Source organism: Acomys minous (assembly GCF_964271855.1).
Source record: "Acomys minous genome assembly, chromosome: 2".
Taxonomy (NCBI): domain Eukaryota; kingdom Metazoa; phylum Chordata; class Mammalia; order Rodentia; family Muridae; genus Acomys; species Acomys minous.
Window position 1 is genome coordinate 142322637 of NC_140484.1, and position 26066 is coordinate 142348702.

The 26066-nt window shown below is 49.4% G+C and overlaps 1 protein-coding gene and 1 long non-coding RNA gene across 2 annotated transcripts in view; both read left to right on the forward strand.

Moving 5' to 3' along the window:
- The first annotated feature begins 507 nt into the window (after window positions 1-507).
- Window positions 508-26066, forward strand: part of TEAD1 (TEA domain transcription factor 1) — a 229164-nt gene continuing 203605 nt past the window's right edge. Inside the window, exon 1 of the mRNA XM_084773005.1 lies at window positions 508-923. The gene's annotated coding sequence lies outside the window, so the exon portion shown is untranslated. The remainder of the gene's footprint in view (window positions 924-26066) is intronic.
- Window positions 930-8834, forward strand: LOC311592511. Its single transcript, XR_014777429.1, has 2 exons — window positions 930-3220; window positions 3983-8834. It is a non-coding gene; the product is annotated as an uncharacterized lncRNA (long non-coding RNA).

A 26066-nucleotide genomic window follows, 5' to 3' on the forward strand; every position in this document is an offset into this window, starting at 1 on the left:
GCAGGGTTTCTGTAGACTCAACTCGCAGCACAAATGAACTTCACTTCCAGAAAGAAAGGGTAGGAGGCGGACGAGAACTCTCCTGTGTTCCAACTCAGAATCTGCAAAGCCTACATTTGCGCAAGAATTGTGAACTTGGGGAAAACGAAAGGGCTAGGGGAGGAGTGGCGGGCTAGGGAAACAGAACGCCGGGGCCTCAGTTTCCAGAAAAGCAACCTCCCCTCCAGCTTGGGATTGCCAGAGCCCGTGCCCACCAGGAGGTGGTAAACTGAGGCACAGCAAGCGGAGGTGGTGGTGGTGGTAGTGGTGGTGGCGCAATCCCGGCCTTTTTAGCAACCGGCCGCCCGGCCTCATATTGCACAAAGCCCTGAGCGCGCGCGGCTCGCTCCCCCTTGGGCGCCAAGCACCGCCCCACGCACCCCGCCCCACATACATGACGTCACCGCAGCGGCAGGCCCCGCCCCACCCAGCCCCGGCGGCATGACGTCACCGAGGCCCCACCCCTCCGGAGCGAGTTCGGTCCTGGCGTTCATTTCATTCCTGTCCTCATTCCGCACATTCTTCGCATCGCTCGCGCCGCGCCGCGCCGCCCGAGCCGAGCCGAGCCTCCGCGGCCCCGCCGCCCGCCGCGAGCGCCCCCCCAGTACTTCGCACACTCGCTTCCAGCCCGCGGGGAGTCCGCGCGCCGGGGCCGGGGCCCGGGGCGGCCGCGGCGGGGCGCAGGCCATGCGCTGACCCCCCCACAGAGCGCAGCGTCGCCCGAGCGCGGGCAGCTGCCCCGGCGCGCCCTGCCCGTCCCGGGAGCCGGCGAGGCCAGGCTGGGGCTGCCCGGCGCGGGAGCACCGCGGGGAGTATCGGCTGGAGTAGCGCGGGGGCGGCGGCCCAGCGCCCCGAAGTTTGCCGCGCCCGCCCGGGCGGTCGAGGTAAGTTGCGCGCGGGGCGGACTTGGGGGCGCGGGCTGCCTAGGCGTCACCGCGATCGACGCTTTGTGTGGGGCTCCCGGTGCTCCCGATGCTCCGGGAGGGGAGCGGCTGCGCCACCCTGCAAGTTGGGCCGCAGCCCCGCGCGGCAACAGGCGGCCCCGCTCGCCTCTCCTTCGCGCCCGTCTCTCCCGCGCTCCTTGTCCGGGAAGCGCCGAGTTCGGTGCGATCGCCGGTAGGGAGAGCGTCCGGCGCGCTGCCGAGAGCTTGTAGCGGGGCGACTTCCCCGGCGCCCGGCCCCTTCGGGGTCCGCGCGGACCCGGGCTCCTCCTCCCGGGAGATGAAAGAGGGCTCTCTCGCCCTTGCCGCCTCTCCAGCGCTGCCGCCGCCGCCGCTCCAGTGCACATTCAAGTGGAAAATTTTCAGGAGTCAGCAGAAACATTGTGTCCAAAAAAGACTGAGTCGCACTTACCACCAAACCCGGGAGCCGACTCTCCTGGAAAACTTCCCCTCGGTAGGAAATACTGGGGGATTGTTTGTTTATTGGAGAAGAAACCATCCCCAGGAGGGCCCAAAGAGGAAAAAAAAATCTGGGGACACTTTTAGCCTTTGTTCGTGGCAGCACCACTTGTTTTCAAAGTCTAGAGGCCCGTTTGAAAGAAAGTTCAACTTCTAGGAGTTTTCTTTTTCTTTTTAATGCATTAAAAAAAAAACCCAACCCAAAACAAAAAACCAAGGCTACATTTTAAGAAGTCGAAAACGACGGAGCGGGGGGGGGTGGGGGTGGGGGGCTCACACTTCACGTATCCTCTTCCGGAGAAAATAAAAACTCAGACCACTTTCCCTCGCTTTTAATCGTCTTTTAAAAAAAAAAGATTTATTTAAAGTTGAATGGTGTCACCCGTATAAAAATATTTATGAAACAATGAAATACCAGCCACCAGCGTTTCTCAGGAGGCTTGTTAAGTTCTTGGAAGCTGTCTGTGATTTACAGAAATGCAAATTGATCTCAGGCAGCGCTGGAAACTTACAGACAGATATTCCAGGAATCGGGAACTGTAGAAAGGCCGGGTATTAAAATAGCGCATTTGAAAGGAGCCGAGGTCCTTGGGGCAAACAGGTCTGTAAATACGATCAGATTTCAAAATAGTGAAAGGAAAATATTTCAATTCCTACGGATACTGCAAAGCTTAGACTGCTCCCCGCCTTGTGGCCTTTATTCGTTGTGGAAGTTTAGGTGGTCTGGGTGTGCTGAGCGCCTGCAGGTGGTTCCCCGGGTGGACAGATCCTTCCCGTTAGGGAGACTCGATCTGCCAGGAGCCAATGGGTACTTGTCTGTGCAAGCCTGAACTCCAGGGTGGGGGCTAATCTGCCTTGAGACTAGGACTGGGAATCATCCTTAGGCTGTACAGACTGTGCCAGGGGCTTCCGCCTTTCAGCGGAGTCTGCGTTTTTCTGTGAATAGCAGGATCTTTGGGCCCAGGCACATCTGAATGCTTATAAGGGCCAGACTTAGATCCAACTTTGGTAAGAATCTTTCCTCTTTAGAAGGAAACAGTAGAGCCAGTTACATCACGACTCCGGAAAGACAAATGCGTTTAAGCTGAACCTTTGTCAACAGCAGGCTTTGAAATTGTTGATGATTTTAAGGAGGAAAGGCGTATTTTTCTAATCTCAGTATTTCCATAAATGGTCATAAGATATTTTTGTGTAGTATTTCTGTGAATGTGTAACTCTGTGTGGGACTCTCAGGTTGCAGGTTCTCAACAGAGTTTACAATTCTTTTATTTGTTGTTGGTATAAAAAAAAAATGAGCTGATAAGCTGTCTCCCTTACTTAGGCTTGCTGCTGTCCTCAGTGAACCATTTTATTTCCCGTTTAATGGCAAGTATTGTTTAAACTGCAGATTTAGGAAAATATTAGAATACTTTTTGTTTTTTTAAAACAAGTTTGAAACAAAGCCAGAGAGAGACACTTTGTCTTTACAGAAGAGTTAAAAAAAAAGGGGGGGGGGGAAGGAAGGGAGAAAGAATCTTTGTGTGAGTTCCTCTTTACTAGGGTCCTTTATAAACTCTAAGGGAACATTCTGAGATTATTGAAAATTTTGTACCAGCAAAGGCCAGGCCTCACCAGGACATGTATATAGTTAGTGGCCTTTAATTTGAAGGAGGCAGACATCCTAACATAGTGTGACCAAGGTTGCAGAAACTGAACGGGTAACTCTGGCTTCTGCTGTGGCACATAGTGTGTGCTTTCCACACAGCACTGCGAAAGCGTGAGGGTGGTCTGGTAGGGAGTTGGCTTCCTGCCTCTCCTGCTTTCTCTCCCCGCCCCCATTTGCTGCATGCATCTGGGATTCTGTGGTCGCATACATACTTAACTTTGGATGCTGGTGGCATCTCCTCCTGATTTGAGAAGACAGAAAACTAAGAAAAAGAATTTTTTTTTTTAAAGTTCAGTAGTATATAACCAGTTTTAATTTTAGGTAGTTCTGACAATGTGCAGAAGCTAATGTAAGAAGGTATATCTTTATGGCACCGTCTGTGTCTAAACTTGTGTTTGGTATCATATTGTCTGGGAAGATATATAATGAGCATCGGAGAGGAAGGAGACCCCAAGTGGGAGCCAGGCCGTTAAGCAGCATTAGGGAGCTGTTGCCGCCTTTGGAAATGGATAGATTCCCCTCAGTCCCCAATCCATGCTTGAACAAGAGTTTGAACATCTGTAGGATTACTTTCCTCTCTAATCTCATGTGTTATGGGTTAATTGTGAGCATAATTACACTGCTTGCAAGTGGAAATTGTGATGGCCTCTTATCACTGCAGAGGCCCGGACAGATAACTGTGTACAATCCAGCGGCCTTAAAAACAATGATTTTATCCACGCAGAGAAATTAGGGGCCTTGCTCCGAAGCTACCATTTTTGGTGCTTGGTTCTGTTCCCCAATAAAGGGAGTATGAAAACAGAAAAAAAAAAGTCTGTGTATTTCTGAGTAGGAGATGTGCCAAATCTGCCAGGCGCTAAAACTTTGAGTAGGGTCTGTTCTCCCCTTACCCCCAGAGGCTTGAGAAATACTGGCTGAAGGTGAGTGCTCCACTCCCCTCTACTGCAAGAAAACCATCATCATTTTTGTTAACCAAGGCAATGTCTCTTTTAGAGTTCGGTGACTGGGATTGCGGACTGCTTATGTCCTACTTCTGAACTCAGTAAGGAGACTATATCATGGCTCACCCTCACTGACCAGCATAAACCGTGCTTGGCTGCCGGCGTGCGTCCTAGCTGTGTGCTGCCTTTTCTTGAGTCAGGTGTAGAGGCTTCAGTTCACCTTACTTTAAGTTGGAGCCTGAATCATGTAGCATGAATATGTTTTGTTTCATACACATCAAGGTGCTAAAGTCAAGCGGTTCAGGTCTGTCTTTAGCACCATCTCAGGATGGGCTTTTGCGTAGACTCATTTAGACACGGTTGTGTGGCAGCTACTGTGCATCTCTGAACAGGGTGTTCCACTCTCCTGGCTTCTAGGGTGTAGTGTGTAATGCTGGAATATTTGGGTTTCCATTTTGGGGGGCTTTTTGTCTAGTTTCGAAGATGTGAGCGGAGTTGCCAGTCCCTCCGTTCTCTTTTATATGAGCTGCTTCATTGCTGCTCCGTGTACATTGCACTTGAGGGTGAAATGTGACCATCTCTTTAGAACTGTTCGGGCTTTGCTTTGGGACAGAGTAGGAGAGTTCTGAAAGGTGTATTTTTTTTTTTCCACTTGGTCCAGGCGAATGGCAAGTTTTGGCTTTGCAGGGAAGGGACCAGGCCACTGTTTCCCACAGGGTGCGCTACTCTCAGATCCCATTTTGTTCCCATTTTGTTCGCTTATGAAGGTGGATGTCTCAGGATGGTTTCCTGACATAATGGATGGACACCCCCCCCACACACACCCTCTCTTCTGGCTGGATAATGGGAGTGGCATTCCAGAGAAGCTATATTTTCAGTGTCATGGCTACCCAAGGGAGGGCCATGCACCCTACCACCCTCCATTTCAGGCTGGTGTTTCTTGTCTTGTTTTTTTTTTTTTTAACCTGGTCTTCATATTCGCAGTCGCCTCTGAGGCTCTGCTGTAGGATTTTGCTGGCTCTCTTTGTTTTTTGAAGCAGGTCCCATGCAGCAGGACTTCCTCAGCTTACTATGTAACTGAGGATGGCCCTGAACCCATGATCTTCCTGTTCCTTCTCCTAACATGGTGGCTTACAAGCCTGCGCCACCGAGCTCGGTTTATATTACACCCTTGCTTGGGCTCACACTCCCGGCCTCATGCATTGGCAGGCAACCCCTGTGAGGACCGAGCCACATTGTCAACCCTGGATTAATATTATTTCTTAATTGGAAAGAAAGGGTGTTGGAAAATGAGCTTAGACTTAAACGTGGTCCAACTTACTGATGACGAAGTTAGGCATCCCGCCTCTGCAGGGGCGAGTTTTTGGAGCCCCCAGGCTTGTGACAGGCTCAGATGTATGACAGCAGTGAGGTCTAGGAATACACAACAGCAGTGATAGGCAAATCGAAAAACTTCTGATAATGGTGGCAAATGCTAATTATGTGAGAACATACTGAACTTATATTCTCTGGCATGAACTTAAAAAAAAATACATCAACTGTGTTGCCTTTAAAAAAATTATAGGCACAGCTTTCTAATTATCATAATTCAGTTCAGCTTCGCTCTTGGATGGAGTTCAAGTGTAATCTCAATTTAACTTGAAAGGGATTAAAAAAAATCTGAGAATGTTTAAGACAATTTGAGAAGTTCATCCAAGAATGTTGTCCACTTTGGTGTGGGGATGGTGGCGGGCAGATTAAATCAGTGCCTTTTTGCAATAGTTCTGCTGTGGGTATTGAGGGAGAAACTTCTGCCTCCATTTTTGCTTTAAGCCACCTCAGGGACCTGCATCTTAGGGCAATTTTTATGTCATCTGATTTTTTTTTTTCAAGAGAGGGTCTTTCTGTGTTAATCTCGGCTATCCTGGCTTTGTAGACCAGGCTGGCCTTGAACTCACAGCGATCTGCCAGCCTCTGCCTCCAGAGTGTGCCACCACGCCCAGTTTAGCTGTGGAGTTCTTATTGCAAACTAGTGTCCTTATTTGTTTGTCTGTTTGTTTGATGTTTCTCAGTGCAAAAGCCCTGACTGTCCTGGACTCACTTTGTAGACCAACCTGGCCTTGAACTCACATGGATGCATCTATGCCAGCCTCTGCCTCCATAGTGCTGGGATTATAGGTGTGCGCCACCACACCCGGCTCAGTGTCTTCTTTAATAGGGAGTCACCTAGATGAATTAATATCTTATGATCATCTGCAAAGACATGGAAAAAAACTCTAAGAAAATAGTAAGACACGTAGAATACAGCCAGGCTTGGTGGCGCACGCCTTTAATCCCAGCACTCGGGAGGCAGAGGCAGATGGATCGCTGTGAGTTCGAGGCCAGCCTGGTCTACAAAGCGAGTCCAGGACAGCCAAGAATACACAAAGAAACCCTGTCTCAGAAAAAAAAAAAAGCCGGGTGTGGTGGCGCCTGCCTGTAATCCCAGCACTCGGGTGGCAGAGGCAGGTGGATCGCTGTGAGTTTGAGGCCAGCCTGGTCTACAAAGTGAGTCCAGGACAGCCAAGGCTAACACAGAGAAACCTTGTCTGGGGAAAAAAAAAAAGACACGTAGAATACTTATGAATTCATTGACAAAATCCTGGGCCAGCCTTTCGTGCCAGCCCAGCCTTGGGCAGGCGACACCTGTTGCCTTCACACCCTGACTTCCTGATGGCTTTGACAGCATCTGTCCCACTTCCCCCACATCCTAAAAATTTTCTATGACCGTACTATCTTCTTCAAAGAAAATGAAATTAATGAAGTAAGGACCACTTAGACGGCCCAGTTCCTGCTGCCGAGGGCATAGAGAACCCACAGAAGCCAAATGACTCCATTTGCTCTGACTCTGAAGAACTGGATTCACTTCCATGGTGGTGGAATAAAGGAAGCCGAGCGTTTTAAATAGTCACTCCCCGAGGCCAGCGGAGTGTTGTTGTTGGTTTTTTTTTTTTTTTTTTTCTTTTGAGAAAAGAGCATTGTCTGCTCCAGCACTAGCTGGGAGCCTGCCTGCTCACCCTCCCCCACCAGCCGAATTCCTGTTCTGAAGTTGACATCTGCTTTTGTTCACCTGCTCTGTCTGCATCCACAAGCACACATGCAGAACACACACGTGTGCGTTCTGCAGGTAGCCCTGGTTGTCTGAGGTGAAGTGTGTGTGGGGTGTGTGTTTCAATTCCCCACTAGGGGAAACACAAAGCTAATAGCACAAGATAAAATGTAAACACCCTAGCCGGCGGTGGCGTGCCTCTGCTGCTGAGCTTCTCTGACCGCAGTGCTTTCTGGGCAGGCGAGCCTATTGTGGTAGCAGAAGTTGAGGCACCATATGGCCCATGAGGGCCTCTGCTAAGCGGTCTACTGACTCAGGTTATCAGTAGCACTTTGATATGCCTCGATTTCAGATCGCCCATCCGCCGGGGGCTGGCCTGACTCCCAAACCATGGTGAGCCCTTATTTCCTTTGGTAGGATTTCTTTCAGTCCTTTCTCTCTTGATGCTTCCTCACCTCAGAGCTGCTCCGAGACGGTAGCGGTTAAATTAAAGTCAGAGTTCCCCATCATCTGAAGGGATGCTGGTGCTGTCGGCAAATCCTCCTCAGGTGTTGCCAGTGACAGACCAGCAAAGAACAGGCTCACTTAATATTGGCAGAGCCAAGCGGTCCCTTAATTAGGAGTTGTCTTTTGTTTTAAGTACCCAGGAGATACCATTGCTGCTGTTGCTAGTATGATAAAAGGTTTCTGTGATAGACCTCCCTAGTTTTCTTTCACCTTCATCATGAAGTGTTTGTCTGGAAGGGGCATGTATGATTTGGGGACAGGAAGTGGCTGCTTTTCATAACCAGGAATTGTTAAGAGATGCAATTGAAAGTCAGAATTAGCCGATTGGTGAGTCCCTGGGCCCTGCACACAGGAATGGCTGAGAAGGTTCGGCTGTGCACATGGTCACTGGCTTATCAGCCCCTGAGCATATGCTTTACCTCAGTTATATACACCTGGGAAGCTGGGGTGAGACCCTTTCCCCAATCACCTCCCCATCTGTACGTGCGCACCCACTCTTCAGGCCCCTCACCTGTTTTCTTTCTTTCTTTTGTTTTCTTTTGTTTTCAGTTTTTTGAGACAGGGTTTCTCTGTGTATCCTTGGCTGTCCTAGACTCACTTTGTAGACCAGGCTGGCCTCGAACTCACAGCGATCTGCCTGCCTCTGCCTTCCGAGTGCTGGGATTAAAGGCGTGCGCCACCATGCCCGGCTCCTCGCCTGTTTTCACGTTTTGACATTTGGATTTGTAACTGAGGGCACACAGACTGGTTTCGTGGCTGCTCCTCACCTGTTTTCACGTTTTGACATTTGGATTTGTAACTGAGGGCACACAGACTGGTTTCGTGGCTGACTCATGACTCACCCGCCTCATACCATGAACACCAGCCGCAGAGCCTGAAGGGCTGGACTCCTTAGAGGCCCGTGAGGATGTGTTGAGGGAGAGGACCATGTTCTATCTGTTTCTCCTTTTATCCTCTGGTAGAGTCAGGGTAGGTGGTTTCTCAATTATCTGTGAGGTTGTCTGCCTCTAGGAATTTAGAGGAATCTTCATGGAATTCACAAACAATGAGCACAAAGTCCTACCTTAAAAAACTATTTACTGGGGGCTGGAGAGATGGCTCAGCAGTTAAGAGCACTGACTGCTCTTCCGGAGGTCCTGAGTTCAACTCCCAGCAACCACATGGTGGCTCTCAACCATCTATAATGAGATCTGATGCAAACTGGATACATAATAAATAAATCTTAAAAAAAAAAACTATTCACTGACTGTGTATGTGTGCCATCTTACTGGCCCACCTTTTTGTACGAAAGGACCAATAAAACAATCCAGACCATCTTCTCTGTGTCTGGCATCACCAACTCCCCAGCAGAGGCCTGTAGTTGTTTCCAGATGTGATTCCCAGGGCTTAGGGCAGAGCTCTGCTCTGGCTGCTGTGGTCCTGCTCTGAGCGGGGGTGGGGGGGGTGTGGGGGGGAAGGTAGGCTATAGAGCCCCTCCTGTGCCTCAGAGCACTGAAGGGTCAGGGGTGATCCCAACAGCAGGGACCACACTGCTCGGCTTCCTGCCCTTAGGCCTCCTCTCCTTTCCTCCCGGGCACTTGGCCATCCGGGTGCTCCTCATCTTTCTAGAGCGGCAGCTTGTTGCTGTGCCTTGAGACAGTGACAGTGACTTGGCGATCAGGAAGAGGCAGCCAGTGAGCAGTGTCCGGGCCCCTCCAAGACAGACAAGCAGAGGTAGTGACTGATAAGCTGGTGGGGAAGGTTTGTGTATTGAATTTCCTGAGTTCTAAAGGGCAAATATTTATTTTCTTTTCACCTTTGTGGTACTAAGCATCAAATATTCTATTCTCCCTACCCCACTCCCGCCCCCGCCCTCTTTCTCTCACACACAGGGTTACATCCTCAGTCCAAGGGGTACTTTTTTCTTTTATTCTTTTATGTGTCCTAGGCTGGCCTGGAACTAACTCACTCTATACCTACCCTGAGGATGACTTTGAACTGGTGACCATGTTCCTACCTTCTGAGTCCTGGGATTATGTCACCATGGCTGGTTGTGTGGTGCTGGAACTGGAACCCTGGGCTTCCTGCAGACACGCGGGCTCTCTACCAGCTGAGCTATATATCTCCGGCCGGCTTGAGTGTTTTGGAAGCCTAGATGTGTGGGTGGATCTTGGGGCTGGCCATGCTGTGGTCTTCATAATCCATGTGACTGCAAATACTCTTCAGAGCGCGCTCGCGCGGACTGTACGCAGTCAGTGTGAGACAAGTCCCAGAGTGGGTAGTAAGCGATCTTCTACTGTCACATCGCCAGGGGTGAGGTTGTGTGGAGAAGTGTAGACTTGGGTCATTCTGGGTTGTCTCAGCTGCTATGTCTCTGGGCTTTGGTTTTCTTCATCAGAGTGCTTCCTCCGCCCTGGTGTGGTGGTTCATGCCTTTGATCCCAGGGAGGCAGAGGCAGGTGGATTGCTGTGAGTTCCAGGCCAGCCTGGTCTACAAAGAGAGTTCCAGGACAGCGAAGGCTACACAGAGAAACCCTGTCTTAGAAAAACAAAACCAAACCAGTTTTCCTCCCCTCTCTTACCATTCCAATTTGGGCAAGATCTTTTTTTAAAAGAGATATTTTATTTATTTATTTTTTATACAGTATTTTGCCTCCATGTGTGTGCCTGCACACCAGAAGAGGGCACCAGATCTCACTATAGATAGTTGTGAGCCACCATGTGGTTGCTGGGAATTGAACTCAGGACCTTTGGAAGAACAGACAGTGCCCTTGACCTCTGAGCCATGCCTCCAGTCCCCTTGGACAAGATCTTTTTATATAGCCCAAGTTGGCCTGGAATTCGTGATCCTCCTGCCTCAGCTTTTGGAATGTTTATGATTGCAAGCTGGTACCACCATGTCTGTTTGCCACCCTGTCTGTTAATCTGGAGAGAAGGCCGTCAGTGCACTAACTGAAGTATAAAGTATTCACTAGACTGTTGACTGGACGGACCAGACTTTCCAGGGACTGCCTCAGGGTCAGCCTGCAGGGTGGCTTTGGAGGTGGTTCCTCAGGAAGCCAGTTTCTGTCATCCAGACAAGGCTTAAGCAGCCATGCAAAGTCCCTACCGTCATCACTCGGAACCCCCTAACCCCAATACAGTAAGTAGAAGAAGCCATCAGTAAATATATAATATTTATATATTATAAATATATAATAGTTGAAGTTATCTTTGCCAAGTGGTAATAAAGAATTACCTGAAAATTCTTCGGAATACAGGTAATTTGTAGCTTTCCAAAAGAAAATTCTTTTGGGGGCTTTCTTCCTGATTGCTGAACTTGGGGTCTATAAATTATTTTGCTGACTGTTGGAAGGGGCCTTTTCCTAGGGAGAGAGCTTGAAGAGCTTAGACCTACGAGGAAAACCATGCCAGAAACTTGGGGGTGGGAGGGGGTGGGGTGGCGGTTCTGAGGGCACCTAGCCTTGGGAGGCAGAGAAGGACACACACAGCTCATGCCTAGCTACGTTGTCCTCTCTGTAATTTGAGTTTTTGCTCTTGTAGCTGTGGCTGAACTGGAGCTCACTACATAGAACAGGCTAGCATCCAACTTGGCCTCCTCCAGCTAGGCGCTCTCTGCAACTCTGAGACTGCTTAAGGCAGGGCTGCCTTCCGGTTCCTCACCTGGAAAACGGGATGAGGCATTGGAGTGGCACTTCCGCTGGTCAGTGTCTGCTCTCAGGCCGGCTGCAGGAGTGGCTGCTCGTAGCTCCCAGACTGCAGACTGCACAGTTGCCCTTTGCTCCTTTAAGCCTCTCCTTTTCTGGACCTCAGGTACATTTCACATGCTAATTTGGGTGCTTGTGTGGCAGGTTGCAGCTTTTTTCCCTCTGTTTATTTGCTATTTGCATACTTAAGGGGGTAGGGCATTTGTTACCTTAAGTGGTGAATATCTAACTCCAGGTATTTCCTGGATAAGTGAGCCAACTGCTGGACTCCTCAGAAGCCAGATTGCCCGTTGTTCTTTTTATTCTTTTGAATTCTTCCACCAGTTCACGTGGGTAGTTTTTGAAGTCAGCTGCTCCTCACTGGTCCTGCCCTGCTCAGATTCTCAGCTAGAGATCAGGGTGTGTCATTGACCCTGATTTTTAAGGCCGCTCTGGCTGAACAGGCTGAGCAGTTAAACGTTGCTCTGTGGGAGCCCGAGCCAGGGACCACCTGCGTTTTATCGGCTTCCTTTCCTTATCTCTTAAGAAGCCATGCGTGGAAGGGTGGTGCACTACCCAGTCCGGTTTCCTAGTCTGAAAAAGTGAAAACTAAAAATGTCGCAGGGAAGAGAGGAACGATTCTGGAAGAAGGCAGGGCCGGCCACAAGATTTCTCAACAAGACAGAGCCCTGTCCCTGGCTTTCCTGAGAGGCCGTGTGTTGTATAGGCTCAGAGGTCAAGCTTTATAGTGTGTGAACGGTGTCTTCAAAGTGATGCACCTGGGATCTAGTCACTGCCCTGACTGCCCTCTTCTGTTGTACACCCTGCCAGGTCCCGTGAGTTTTAGTGGTGGTAAGCAATTAATTTTTAGGCCTAATGAAAGGAGCTTATGTCAGTTTGTTGGGTGTCGTGAAGTGGGGACAGGAAAACCCAGAGAGGTCCTTTAAAGCAGTGGTTCTCAGCCTTCCTAATGCTGCGACCCTTTCGTACAGTTCTTTGTGTGGTGGTGACCTTCTAACCATAAAATTGTTTTGTTACTTCTTCTTACCTGCAGTTTTGTACTGTTAGGAATTGTAATATAAACTCAACCCGCAGGTTGAGAACACTGCGCTTAGAGGGACCCGCACACTGGGTTGAGTGTAGCCCTGGCCCAGCATGTGAGAGGACTTGGGTTCTTCCTTGCGTAATCTGAGCCCTGTGAGTCTGAGGCTGGCAGCTAGATCTCTGTGAGTTCGAGGCCAGCCAGAGCTACATAATGAGACCCTTGTCTCAAAACAAACCAAGTGTGGGGAATCTTTCACTTACTAAGTGCCAGTAATGTCTAGTTACTGGCTCCTTTTTGTGTGTGTTTGTTTTTGTTTGAGATGGGGTTTTATAGAGCCCAGGTTAGGGTCAAACTTGCTTGCTGTATAGCTAAGGAGAACCTTGAGCTTCTGATCCTACTGTTGAGATCTAAACCAGGGAACTATGCCTGCTGGGCAAGCCTTCTTAAGCTAGTGGCATCTAAGGAGATGGCATCATGAGGGATCATGTAGGAGGTGAAGTCACCTCTGGACAGGACATAGGGCTGCTTGTCCAACATCAGGTCCAGTTTGTAGGGGAAGGAGCCCAAGTCACTTTCTTTTCCTTCCTTCCTTCCTTCTTTCCTTCCCTCCCTCTCTCCTTCCTTCCTTCATCCCTTCCTCCCTTCCTGGGCTTGAACTCACAGGGATCCTCCTGCCTCTGCCTCCTGAGTGCTGGGATTAAAAGCGTGTGCCACCACCGCCCAGCTGGAATGTAGCATTTCTAATAGGAGAATGCTGCTGAGGATGGGACCCAGGACTTCCTGAATGCTGGAAAAGTGCCTTACCACTCAGCTGCATCCCAGCCCTTTGGGTTTGCCTGACGGATTCCTGGAGGCTGTTTCCTTCACGCACGTGCTCCGTTTTAGCCAGACCCCTCCACACCCTGTGCTGTTCTGTGGATCAGTTCCTAAGTACTGAAGTGGCCAGACTCAAACTCAGACTGCTGGTTGGTTTCCTTTTAGACCAACAGTTTCATTTAGAAGGAACTTTTGATCCATTAGATTCTGGAAGGTTCCAGCCGTACTGTGAGCTCTTGTGTGTATGGTGTAGATCCTCCTTTGGAGCCTTTGGTCCTGTGGAGAAGGAGCTGGGGATCTTAGGTTACCAGTTCCTACACAAGGGTGGGGGAAACGGGGAGGAAGGTTTGGAAGAAATCCTTGCCTCAACCCAAAGTCAGTATGAATCACTCAGGGTTAGTGGGTCTTTTTTGTTTGTTTTTGAGACAGGGTCTCACTGTATAGCTTGACTGGCCTGGATCTCACTCTGTAGGCCAGGCTGGCCTCTGAACTCAACAGAGATTCTCTTGCCTCTGCTCCGGGAACACTGGGTTCAAGGGCCGGCACCACCACGCCCAGCTCTGCGAGCCTCATCTATCTGTGTTGTCTCCACTGCTCTATTCTGTTCTGTGTCTTTGAGGTCCCAGGGAGAATGGGGCCTTTGGATCTGGTCTTTGAGCCCAGGGTACACATTTTCACTGATGCTGTCTGTTGACAAGAGGGCAATGAAGGTCCTCGAGTTTGGGGCTTGGCCCCTCTGTTCCCTGCCATGGGGTCTCCTGTGGCCTCATGCTTGTGCTGGGATGGGGCTCACTAGCCAGGCAAGGGGCTCTCTTACCTTGGTGGCATGCTGCCAGCTTTTGGTCTAGGATGAGTGTCTGCCCCTGGAGCTGCTTGGGTGCGTGAGGTGAATCTGGGAGTCCACACTTCTAAAGCCAGCCGACCACCCCTTTGCCCTTTTAATTTGTAATAATTCCTGGACTCTCTAGTGGGAATTTGGGTAGGAAGGGGGTGGGGGGGAGGTAGGCTCTGTTTTAAACACCTGTCATTTAAACGTAAAAGCTCCATTTGTAATTGAGGCCCCAGAAGAAGCTCTGAGAGGTTTAGTAAGCTTCCCAAGGTCACACAGCGAGTTCTTAAGACGTGTGCCGACTGACAAAGGATTTAGGGTTAACTCACCTATCAGATTTTATTGTGGAATTTGAATGGGTTAAGGTAGTCCTTGATATGGAAACAAAGAGACTTCTCAGTTAATGCTTTTGCATTGGAAAGGGGATGGATGGTGAATAATGCTTTATCTCTGGCAGTTCCATTTTCTCTATCTTGAGTATAAACCTGTGGCTGAGATCTTAAAACAGTTGGGTGTGGCCCAGGGGAGCCTTCTGTTTGTCTGGCAGGGAAAGAGCAAAGGTTAGCTTTAGCTTTTGGCTTTAGTCTTTCAGTACTGCGAGGACCTGAGACTGGCCACTGGGAACAGAGAAGGTGGGAGTCTGTCTGCCTCCTGTGGTCTATGGGGGAGGGGGAGTATGGCCGCGAAGCTAGTGGCCTTTCTTGGTTGGCTGTCAGAAGACTTTAGTCACTCCCCTGAAGGCTTCTTTATGCAAATGACTCTTGCTAGGATAGGGTCCCCCAGGTGACCTTGATGAATTCTACCACCACCACCCTCCCTAACCCCCCCCCCCATCTTCCCACAGGGCCAGCACCTGCTTCTCAGAGGCTGACCTTGGAGATGCGGTGGGGACTAGGGTGGTCCTCTCTCAGTTTTAAGAGAGTGGAAGATTTGTAACTTGCTGTCCTCTCTCCAGGGGGTGGTGGTGGTTTTTTGGGTTCTTTCCCTCCATCACAGCTGCTCCCTCAGCAGTCCCTTTTAGATGCTTCTTGTTGTAGAGTTTTGGCGTGACACCCTCAGCCATGTTCACTGCTGTGCTTGGTGCAAATCAGCCTGGCAGAGTGTCCTTGCCATTAGACCTAGGTCCTGGCCTTTTTTGGCTATTGACCAAGTGACCCAGGCCAGCCACAGTGTCCCCCCCTGACAAGTGGGGGAGGGACTGATAGTACTTGTGGGTGTGAGGACCCTGAAATCTCACAGCCAGCCTTCTGGAAGCTTCCCTGTGTGTCCCTCCAACTTTGCAGATGCTCCTTCCACTGCAGGTCTCAGTCCAGCTAAGACCCTTTTCCATCTGCCTCCTTTGAGGGAAGGTTTCAGGCTTCCTAGCTTTCCTCCTTGCTGGAGTTCCTGCTCTTGCCCAACTCCCTCTGCCCTTTCTTCTTGATTCCCTGTATTTTTTTTCCCCTTCTGAGAAAATATCTTGCTGTTAGCCTAGGCTACCCTCAATCTTACATCCTCCTGCCTCTGTCTTCTGAGCTCTGGGGTTGCAGATTGCCAGGCCTGGCTTTTCTCCCACTTTAGTGGTTTCTCTTCTCTTCTCTTCTCTTCTCTTCTCTTCTCTTCTCTTCTCTTCTCTTCTCCCCCCCCCCCTCCTCGCCAAAAATGGCCATGGGGGAAGCATCTCTCCCTCCTCCGACTGTACTGGAGTTCTTGGCTTATAGATGACGGCTCTTGGCCTTTTTGCAAAGACAACTCGCTGTGATTTCCCTTAGCTGCTGCACTCGAGTTTGCCTTCCCTCATCTGACTAGTGCCTCATTGATCCTGAGGACCGCTGTTCCTTACCTGTGGCCTGGATGAAGTTGTGGGCTCCTGGGTTATTCCAAGGGTCAGTCAGTGTGGTACCTCCTAAACAGTGTGGTTGTAGTGAAGACTGTGGTCACCGTCACTCTGAAGCTGACTGCCACCCATTGCCTCTGCTGTCTGACATTCCTGTTTTTCTTCTGTTTTGAGATTTTTAGTCAGGAAAAAGTGCAGCCAAGCAGAGGGCAGGACCCCAACCCCCACCCCCCCCTCCCGCCCCCTCCCCCAAGCTGTTTCAACCTAGCAGCCGCCCTCTTCCAGCCCCTCTCCTCCAGCCCTGTCTTGGAGCACTTCTGGTTCATCTGTGGAGTTTTCAGTGTCTGTTCATATATTAATTGCTTAAAAAACAAACAAACAAAAACAAACCACTGGGTGTGGGCCGGGTGGGGCTGGAGAGGTGGCTGTGGAGTTAAGAGTGTTTGCTGTGCTCCCAGTAGAGGACTGGAGTTCTGGTCCCAGTACCGTGTCTGGCTTGTAATTCCAGTTCCAGGGGATCTGATGCCCTCTTCTGGCTCTGTAAGTACTTGCACTCAAGTACGTACACGCCACACCCCACATGCACTGTTAAACATTTTTAAAAAATGTCTAAAGCCCCACCAACCACAATGCCACATTCACACGGGCACCTTCGAAACTGCTTAGCATCGCTGCTCAGAGCTCCTTGATTGCCTCATAAATGTTTTCTCTAGTTAAGTTGTTCAAATCAGGGTCCAAGCAAGACCAACAGGTTAGGCTTGGCTGCCGTTTCTTACATCTCTGTGGGGTTCGGGAGATGCCTGGGTGGGTACCTCTTGCCACACAAGCACTAGGACCTGAGTTCCGAACGTTAGAAGCCACACGTAAAGCTGGAGGAGGCGGCAGGAACTGGGGAACCCAGCATTCCCACAGCGATGTGAGAGGTGACAGTCACAGGCCAACCAGCCCGGAGCATACACCAGTGAGCAAGGGTCCCTGCCTTAGACAAGGGGGAAAGGAAGGTAAGGACTTTGGACCCATGCACTGCCCCTGTGACACGTGTGCCCACACATACGTGTGTGTGTGTGTGTGTGTGTGTGTGTGTCTGTGTGTGTGTGTCTCCCCCAGGATTCTGGAGCTGCTCCACATACTGCCTTTTAAATCTGGAATTTGATCGGTTTTGTGTTGCTTTTATTTAAAAAAAAAAAAATAAAGTATGCTTGTGTGTGGGTCTGTGCATGTGAGTGCAGGTGTCTGTAGAGGCCTGAGCCTTTGGATCTTTTGGAGTTGGAGTTTTGCAGGTGCTTGTGAACTGCCCGGACTGAGCGAGACAGCTGAGACCTCTCCAGCCCGCAGTTATTTTAATTTTTTGACATACACATAATATCTGTTCTGTCTCACGACGGGAGCTCGATTGGTTATGCTTGCTGACTCCATATCCCTGCTCTGTGTCCCATATTTCAGGTATTCTTCCCTGGTTACAATTATATCTCTTCGCCAGCTGTTTGTTTAACCTCGCCTTCCATTTCCTTAAAAGGAGGGCAGCGTCACCCCTCAACCTGTGCCTCACTTAGGCAAGTGTCTACCAGTGTGCTGCTATACTCTGCCGTTTTCTGTTGTGGCTTTGTGATTTTTGTCGTCATAGACTGTAGGCTTTCAGATGGGTCTGAATCTATTCTGGCTACTCACGCTCACTGCTGGCCGGCAGTGGTGGCTTTCATTGCCTCCTGGGTCTTTTTCCTGGGACCCTCTGCTTCCTCAGTGCTTGGTCTCTTGTGGGTTCCCAGGCTTATTTATGACAAGTGTCTTTGTAGTTTATGTTCCTGCTGTGGGAAGAATTTTGATGTCACACTTTGTTTTAGCTAGGGGTTCTTTTTGTTTTGTTGTGGTTTTTTTTTTTTTCCAGACAGGGTTTCCCTATGTAGCCTTGCCTGTCCTGGACTCACTTTGTAGACCAGGCTGGCCTTGAACTCACAGCGATCCGCCTGCCTCCCAAGTGCTGGGACTAAGGGCGTGCGCCACCATGCCTGGCAGTAGCTAGGGATTCTAATCATACCCTGCTCTAGCTTAGAATTGGACCTTACTTGCTATGTCACCCCTGGATCCGTCTTAAGAACCTTGTGTACATGTTCGCATGCTAGGCCCCTTTGGGTCTGATTTCCTATTTTCACACATCTGCTGGTCACCTTAGATTTTCCTTGAGAAAAATTAGCCAGGTGCAGTGGCATGCCCCAGAATTTAAGAAGAAGACTGAGGCAGGAGCATGGCCAGGAGACCTACCTGGACATTATAGTAAGACTCCCCCCCCCCCAACCTGGCCCCCAAGCTTCCAAACCCACTAAACAGTCCCCAAATTGAAGACTCACCTGCACTTTAATGTGGTCCACGGTTTGATTTAAAAAACCAAAGCTCCTTCCCCATGTTGCCCTGGGAGTTGTCTCATCCCCCCCCCCCCATCCACCAAAGCAACCCCAGGTGGCATGCCTCACTCCGTGGTACCCTGGGTCCCGCATACTGCAGGCTTTGTTTGAAGATGCTACTGGGGCCATTTATGTACATTTGTTCTGTAAATACCGGATTAAGGGCTGTAAGTCCTCTGTTCAGAGTGTTTAAAATAGAGTGTATTTAATGTTTCAGTCATTTAAGGAATTTATCACCAATTTATTATTTCCATTAGTAAAAAAAGAATGTTGACTTTGTAGTTCAGGAAAGGTCCCCAGGGAGCACAGCTATTGCTTTACTAACACGGGAAAGCCCTAGTAAGCACTATATGTCAAAAATGAGTGGGTTTTTTTTTGTTGTTGTTTGTTTTGTTTTTGCTTAACAGGCCCATTACTAAACTCATTTTTAGTTATTCCTGCCTCTGCTTCTTGGAAATTGTTCCATGCCCATGTTGGTGCATCTCTTAGGCAGAGAAAAGGGGAGGGAAGGCTCATTTTTAAAAATACCAACTATAATCTCTTCAGAAGTTCCGTTGGCGTTTGGGCTTTTAGCTTTAGTGGATTCTTTCTTGTTTTGTTGGCAAAACAAAGCCATGTGCAGTGCAGCACAGCCTAGAACCAGCGTGAGGGAGGGATCCGGAAACTGCTGTCTCCTGACTCCACTGGGCTGAACCCCTGGCCTGGGGAATCATGATCTGCGTTTAGTGTCCCCCACTCCACAAACTTCCTTTGATGGCCCCTCTGCGCTGTGGGGTACAGTATTACAGGTTTTGGCTCCACCCTTTTGCTCCATGTATACCCAGAAAAGGCTGCAGAACCTCTTCCTTCATAAGGCAGGCCTCTGCCTGGAGGAAAACTCACCTTCACAAAGGGAATTTTCCCCATTGGTCCTGTAGTTCCCCTGCACAGTGGAAGGAGGGAGTGCTGAAAGCTGTCAGAACTCTGGATGGGAGCCACTGGCCTCACATCAGTAAATCTGATGGAGGAGCCCTGCCACCCAGCGCCTGCCGGCCCCTGCACTTTGGCCCTGTCTTTTCACCTATTCTCTACCCGCCCCCCCAAGCCTGTGCTCTTGTTTTCTTTTCCTCCCTGCCCCCCCTTTTCCTCTGTGCAGCCCAGCTTGTATTGAAATCTGTTAAGTGTCTATGAAAACCACCCTTGAAACCTGCCCTTGCCCTGGGCTTCTTCTATGTACTGTATTAGAGTTGGAGAGGGGACGCTAGGGTCCATGGGCTGTTGGGCATGGTGCTGAGACTCTCCCCCCCCCCCCCCCAGTAGTCTTGTCTTTGATGATAAACTGATGGAGATCTTTAGGGGAGCATCCAGAAGTGGAAGGCCCCAGTATTGTAGCTAACAATTCTATAATTTATTCTTTGTCAGTTTCATGCGTCTATTTTAATGTATTTTGATCATCTGCACCCTCCAAGAAACCCTCAACGCCCTTCATATTCACTGGGCCCTTTCTTTCCAGCAGGCCTCTCTCTTCTTTGGTGTCCTTAGTTTGCGATCCACTGAGTTTAATTAGATTACGTGCAGTACAACAGGGTGGGTTCTGCTCTTTTGCAAAATGATGCTTATAAGTCCTGGACTCCATGCTTGCTTGTGTGTGTCTGTAAGCGTGTGTGTGTGTGTGTGTGTGTGTGTGTGTGTGTGTGTGTGTGTGTGCGCGCGCGTGCGCACACGTGTGTACATATGTGTGCCTCCCTGTGTGTACATATGTGCCTGTTTATGTGTGTGCAGAAGAAAGGAGAGGGTCTGATCAGCGTGAGTAGGAATAGAGTTGCAGTTTCCTGCATGCACAGTGGAGTCTTTATCACCCATTGCTCATTGGTCAGTTAGCCTCTGGGGCGGATTGGCTGGCTGTCTTGTCTCTATCTCTCTGCACGACCCCCACCCCCCACCCCCAACACATGCACTCAGCCATGAGCTTCTGCACATCTTGGTATATGGAGTCTCAACCCTACATGGGCCTGAATTAAAATATTGCTGTGCTAAATCTATTTTTACATCTAGGGGAATGATGTCTGAAAATAACCCTAACCCACCTGTTGTCCACTTTGGGGCAGTTGGGCTGTTGTCAAGTCACAGCCTGTGGATTAAGTTCTGATAGCCGTTTGCCATCTGATGTTCTTTCATTTTCCCTGCTCTGCCTAAGGAATTGTAACCTGGTGTCCTGTTTATTTTGCCCCAACTAGTCATTCGCACTGTTAAGAGTGGAGCGTGTCTTCAGGTTGGTTTTTAAGTACCTCAGTCTTAGGGTCAGAATGGTATTAAAGGCTGTATCTTACCCATGAATCATGGGATGAGTCAGTTCCTGAAACCACTACAAGCTCATACTTCTTGGCTACAAGCAAAAGCAGGAAATCCAGGCTTCAACGACTTCCTTTCCTGGTCCCGGCTGTGGCAGTGGGGAGGTTCCTGCCTGCATGGGTGTCTGAGGAACAAAAGGCTCCCAAGTCAGTTTGCTGAAACTGTTTATAGTTTGTGGTCTCGCTCTGAATCTCAGGCTGTATTGGTACTCTCCGATCTGCTATAGAGCCTTGCACAGCCCAGCAGCCCCAAAAGCACAGGCTAGGTCTCCGTATTTGCCCCCGCACAGTCATGGCACGTGGTACTGGGGTGTCCTCAAATCTGGGGGCTTGGGAGCAGAGTTCTTCTGTTTCTTCTCCTTGTAGGGGAGTGAGACCGATGACACAGAGAAACACACAGACACAGAGAGGGAGGGAGGGAGGCAGATACATTCTCCCTGTGTGCACACAGCGCGCGCACACACACACACACACACACACACACACACACACACACACACACGGGGGAGGGGGGGGGAGAGGGAGGGAGAGAGAGGGAGGCTCGCAGGCAGATAGGCGCATCCTCCCTACACACACATGGGGTGGGGGTGGGGGGCGAGAGGGAGAGAGAGGTGCAGATAGACAGACACATCCTCTCTGCGCTCTGCACACGACCTTTTTGCCTAAGCTCTGGCCGGGGCCCTGATCTTTTTTCCTGCAGTCCTCTTCCTAATGCACTCTTGTGGCTGTTTTTGTTTGTTTGTTTTTTTTGTTGTTGTTGCTGCTGTTTTGTGTTTTGTTTTCAGTGTTCCAGCCACTCTTCCATTTGTTTCTTGCTAAATCAAACTGTTTTGTGAACTATCTTGAAGGGGTGAGGGAGAAACTTGAAGCAGTTGTCTCCAGGCGCCCTGGCCTTGCTGCTATGGCTTGCATTTCTTTTTCTTTCTCTGCAGCCTTCTGCACAGAGGCAATGTCCGGGCCAAGCGGGGACTCACTGTGGCTTTGTGTGTTAGTGTGCCTCGACAGGGCGTTCTCAAACTTTAGAAAGCATTTGAATGGTGAACTTGCCTTTTTTTTGTAGCCTTCCGTCTCTCTCCTCTGGTAATTGGTATTGGTTGCAGATTTTCCTTTAAAAAATAAAAGGACGCGAAGGAGACCTCTGTCTCCATGCTAAATGTTTTTATGGAGTAGTCTACTCTTGGAAATTCTGATCAGATACTAAAAATAGAATGGGTCAGCAGGCCAGTAAGAAGCTAGCTACTGAGAAAGGAGGGAAAAAAACCCAAAAACAAAAAACCAAAACAAAACCCAAACCCAGAGACACTGAGCAGCTCTGTACTGCCTTTAAGTGAGGACTGTTTCTAGCTCATCTCCGGCAGCCACTCTGAAAAGCCAGATGCTCTTTTAGTCCCTAGAAAGAATAAAATCGCAGTAAACACAGAAGTTTGTCTGGAGTTTTGTTTTATTTTAGTTTTGGTGCTGGGGACCCCTGAGCCAACGCAAAAGTTTGCCTGAGTTTTTATTTTGTTTTAATTTTGGTTCTGGGGACCAGAACCCAAGCAGTCAGCTGGGCAGAGGGTTGCTTCATGCTTAACCTGTCACTTGAGTTTGGGGTGCAGAGCGTAGGTAACATTCTGTCCAGATTGAAGGACTCTGGGCTTTGAGAAAGATGGGCTTGTTTGACCTTCGAGGTTCCAGATGTCAGTCTGGTACAGGACTCCCTCATGTTAGGGGGAGTTGTGTGGAAAGCATTATAAAAATCTATTTCCCTTACACTGGTGGGCCAGGTACTATCTAATGGTAGAGGGACTTTCCCCTCAGACTGCTTGGTACTAAACTAATATCCAAACTGTTGTTACTACTGACCAGAAAATGCCTTTCTTTTTTATGTGGATTTGAGGCTGGGGTTAAGAGACCAAACCTTTGTATATTGCTTACTGTCTGTGGACCTAGTTTTTCCATTGGGCCAGGATTGATTCATTAATTAAAATCAATTTAAATGGATTTGTAAGCCTCCTGTAACAGATTATCCTATTAGCCACCTCACGGAGCAGCCCATGATCTGTGAGGACTGTGTTTTGTTTGTTTAGGTGCAGCAGAAGATGGACTCTGCAAAGTCCAGTGGTGTTTGTCGGGACGGGGCCCTGGCCTGTAGCCTTGCCTCCAGAAGCCTTCCTACCACAGGAGACTGCTTGACACTGCTCCAGAGCGCTCCAGCTCTGTGTGTCTTGTATGTTTTGTATATGTTGCAGTTGTTTGATGTGCATCTTAGGTATTTCCTGGTGTGTTTTGTGTGTGCTGTATGTTACATTTTTGTGCGTCATGTGTGCTGTTTGTATTTTGTGCATGCCATGTAAAGTGTCATGTGTGTCATGTTTGTTTTGCATGTTGTGTGTGTATGTCCCTCTGTTCAAAGACTTCTAGGGCCTTTGGATGTATTAGCCAGACCTGCTTCTCTGCAGGCACAATCCCTGCTGAGAACCTTCTAAGAGTGGCCAGGCCTGGTGGCGCATGCCTTTAATCCCAGCACTTGGGAGGCAGAGGCCGGGAGATCACTGTGAGTTCGAGGCCAGCCTAGGCTACAAAGTGAGTCCAGGACAGTCAAGGCCACACAGAGAAACCCTGTCTTGGAAAACAAAGAACAAAACCAAAAAAACGAGGTCTGCCACTTGGGAGGCAGAGACAGGTGGATCTCTGGGAGTTTGAGGCCAGCCTGGTCTACAAAGAGAGTCCTGGACAGCCAGGGCTCTGTATAACAGAAACCCTGTCTAGAAAAGCCAAAAACCAACAAACCAAACCAAAACAAAAAACTGAAAATAAACAAACAGACAAACAAAACCAAAAAAAGGCAGAAGAGCCAGAAATGGATTGGAACCTGCACTGCCCTGCTAGTCTGCTGCCTTTACTGTCTGTGCCTGTCCACCCTCTGGGTTGAGGCTGTGCAGAGTGCTGTTCCAGAGTGTGAGGCAGGTGAGGAATTTTTCCAGTCGGCCTCTGGGCACCACAGAGTTCTGGTTAACTGAGCATCTGGCAAAGAGGCAAGCCAGGTGTGTCATTAGACCTGAGTGTCCTGCCTGCTGGCTTCTCCCCTTGCCTCATTCCATCTCTGAGCAATATGGAAGGAATGTTCTAGAAGCCTTTGGCAAGTGCTTGCCTGTGATCAATGGTATAAATATGCAGTGCGTATGCAGAGCGTATGCAGAAGCTTCTTGTGTCAGTCTTTGAGATCAGTGAGTTTTGCTGTAGGAGGCTTCAAAAGCAAAAGCCTCTTTCGAGGGGACCAGTGAGGTCTAGACAGGCCCAGGAGGGAAGTGGAAGCACCCGGTCAGGAGGCTTCAGTCCTAGCATGCGGGGGGCAGAGGCAGGTGCACGCATGAGTTCCAGGACGACAGCCAGGGATGCCTTGTGGGGGACTTAAACTTTGGCATAATGGAATGAGAGTCATTTATTCATTCGCTCATTCACTCATTCATTTTCTTCCTGTGTTGGAGATTGAACTCAGGGCCTTGCTCATGCCAGACGTGTTTTCTTTTTCCCAGGCACACATGCATAGACAGACAGACAGACACCCCTACCTATCTCTAAAAGTTATTTAAAGAGATAATTAAGAACAAAACCACTGTGTACCTTATTTGACATACATATGACACACACACACACACACACACACACACACATTTGTTGGTGTCTAAAAAATTTGAAACTATTTCGGCTTGGTTTGACATCGAATGTCTTAACCTGTTTTGCTCATAAAGTTCAGTTTCACATTTAAAAGTGGAAACATGCAACGTTCTTTGAATGGAGAGTGTGGAGACCAGGGGCGGCCGTCGTACCTTGCTGGGATGTGAAGACTCAGGCTGCTTGGTTGCCAGCTGCTGCCCGGGTCAGCGAAAGTACAGCTCCGACTTACACAGTGCTTTGTGGTGTGGATAGCTTTCTTTGCAGGTTAATTGGTTTGTTTGTCACAGCACCTAGGCATTTCTGTGTGTGTGTGTACGTGTGCATATATGCATGGGTACACACGGACACCAGAAGTTAACATTGAACATCTTCCTCAGTCACTGTTCATCATCTTGTGTTTGAGCTTCTCATTAAGCCTGGAACTTGGATTTGGCTAGTCTGGCTGTCCACGGAGCGAGCCCCAGTCAGTGGCCTCTCTTAGCCTTCCCAGTGCTGGCGTTATGCGCATGCGTGCTGCTGCACCACCTGCCTGTTTCATGTTGGTGCTGGGAGTCACACTCGGCACTTCCTACTTGTGTGGTAAGCACTTTGCCTACTGGGTCGTCTCCCCCCCCCCCCCCCATTTTGGTCTTTCTAAGTGAGAAAGTGAGAGAGACACCCAGAGTCCCACAGCCATGGAGTGAGGAAGACCCGGGCCACCTTTGCTGTGCCTTCTTTATTTGTCAGCTTCTGTTGTGGGGAGATTGACCCACCAGTGGAGCTGAGAGAGAGGGTTCTGATGAAGGTAAAGGGTCACATACGCCTCTGTGGTACCTAAGAGCATAAGAAAGAGCTGGGACAGGCTCAGGTGGCTTCTGCCAGTTTTCACAACAGGCTCATCATTTGCATGCCACTTGGGGGTCGGAGGAAGGGGATGGCACCTTGTTCAGAGTCAGACTCAAGCTGGGGAGCTTGAGCGGTCTGAGACCAGGGTGTTCTGGCCCAGGGCATCGTTACCTTACCTGGTACAGAGTGTAGATACTTGTAGCTGGAACCTTGGCTAAAAATGCAGAATTGGACGCTGCCTGACTACTGTGTCAAGTTCAAGTCTGTTGGATGTGCACCTGCCTCCTTGCTGACATTCCAGGTGGTCGGTGTGTGCAGTAAGCTCTAAGAGGCACGCTCTTGGAAAGTGCACAGGGGTGCTCCCGCTGTGAAGACAGAGGGATAACGCATGGCTCTTTCCAAATGTGTCATTCCCTTGTATAATTTATTCATGCACAAACTAATTTTGAGCCGGGTTATCATTTCTACTTGGGTTTCCATATGTAGACTTAAGACTTTTCTGCTTTGAAATGGACAGATGTCCTCTACTTAAAACGGGAACCAGATGTGCTTTACATAGTTGGTGTGTATACAGTGTCTTTGGAAAGCTAATAGGACTGAGGTTGAGATCTAGACCTGGTGGCTGGCCTTCTGTCACAGGGATGACACCCCCCCCTTTAAATTTTCACGTGCATTGATATACGGGTGTCAGATGTCTTGAAACTGGAGTTTCAAACAGTTATAAGCTGCCACATGGGTGCCAGGAATTGAACCTGCGTCCTTTGGAGGAGCAGACAGTGCTCTTAACCACTCTTCAGCCCCGGCATCTTTTTTCCTGTTGACTTCCCTTATGATCTCTACGCCAAATTCAATATATTTATTCTATTACCATTGTTAGCTTAATTACTGTAGCTCTGTAGTATGTTTATTCAGTTTATGGGTACATGTGTGGGTAAATGCTTGCTGTGTGTGTGTGTGTGTGTGTGTGTGTGTGTGCAGGTCAGAGGAAGCCTGTGGAAGTTTCTAGTGTGTGAGTCCTGGGGATTGAACTCATGTTGTCAGGCTTGGCAGCAGGCACTTTTACCCGTTGAGCTATCTGGCTGG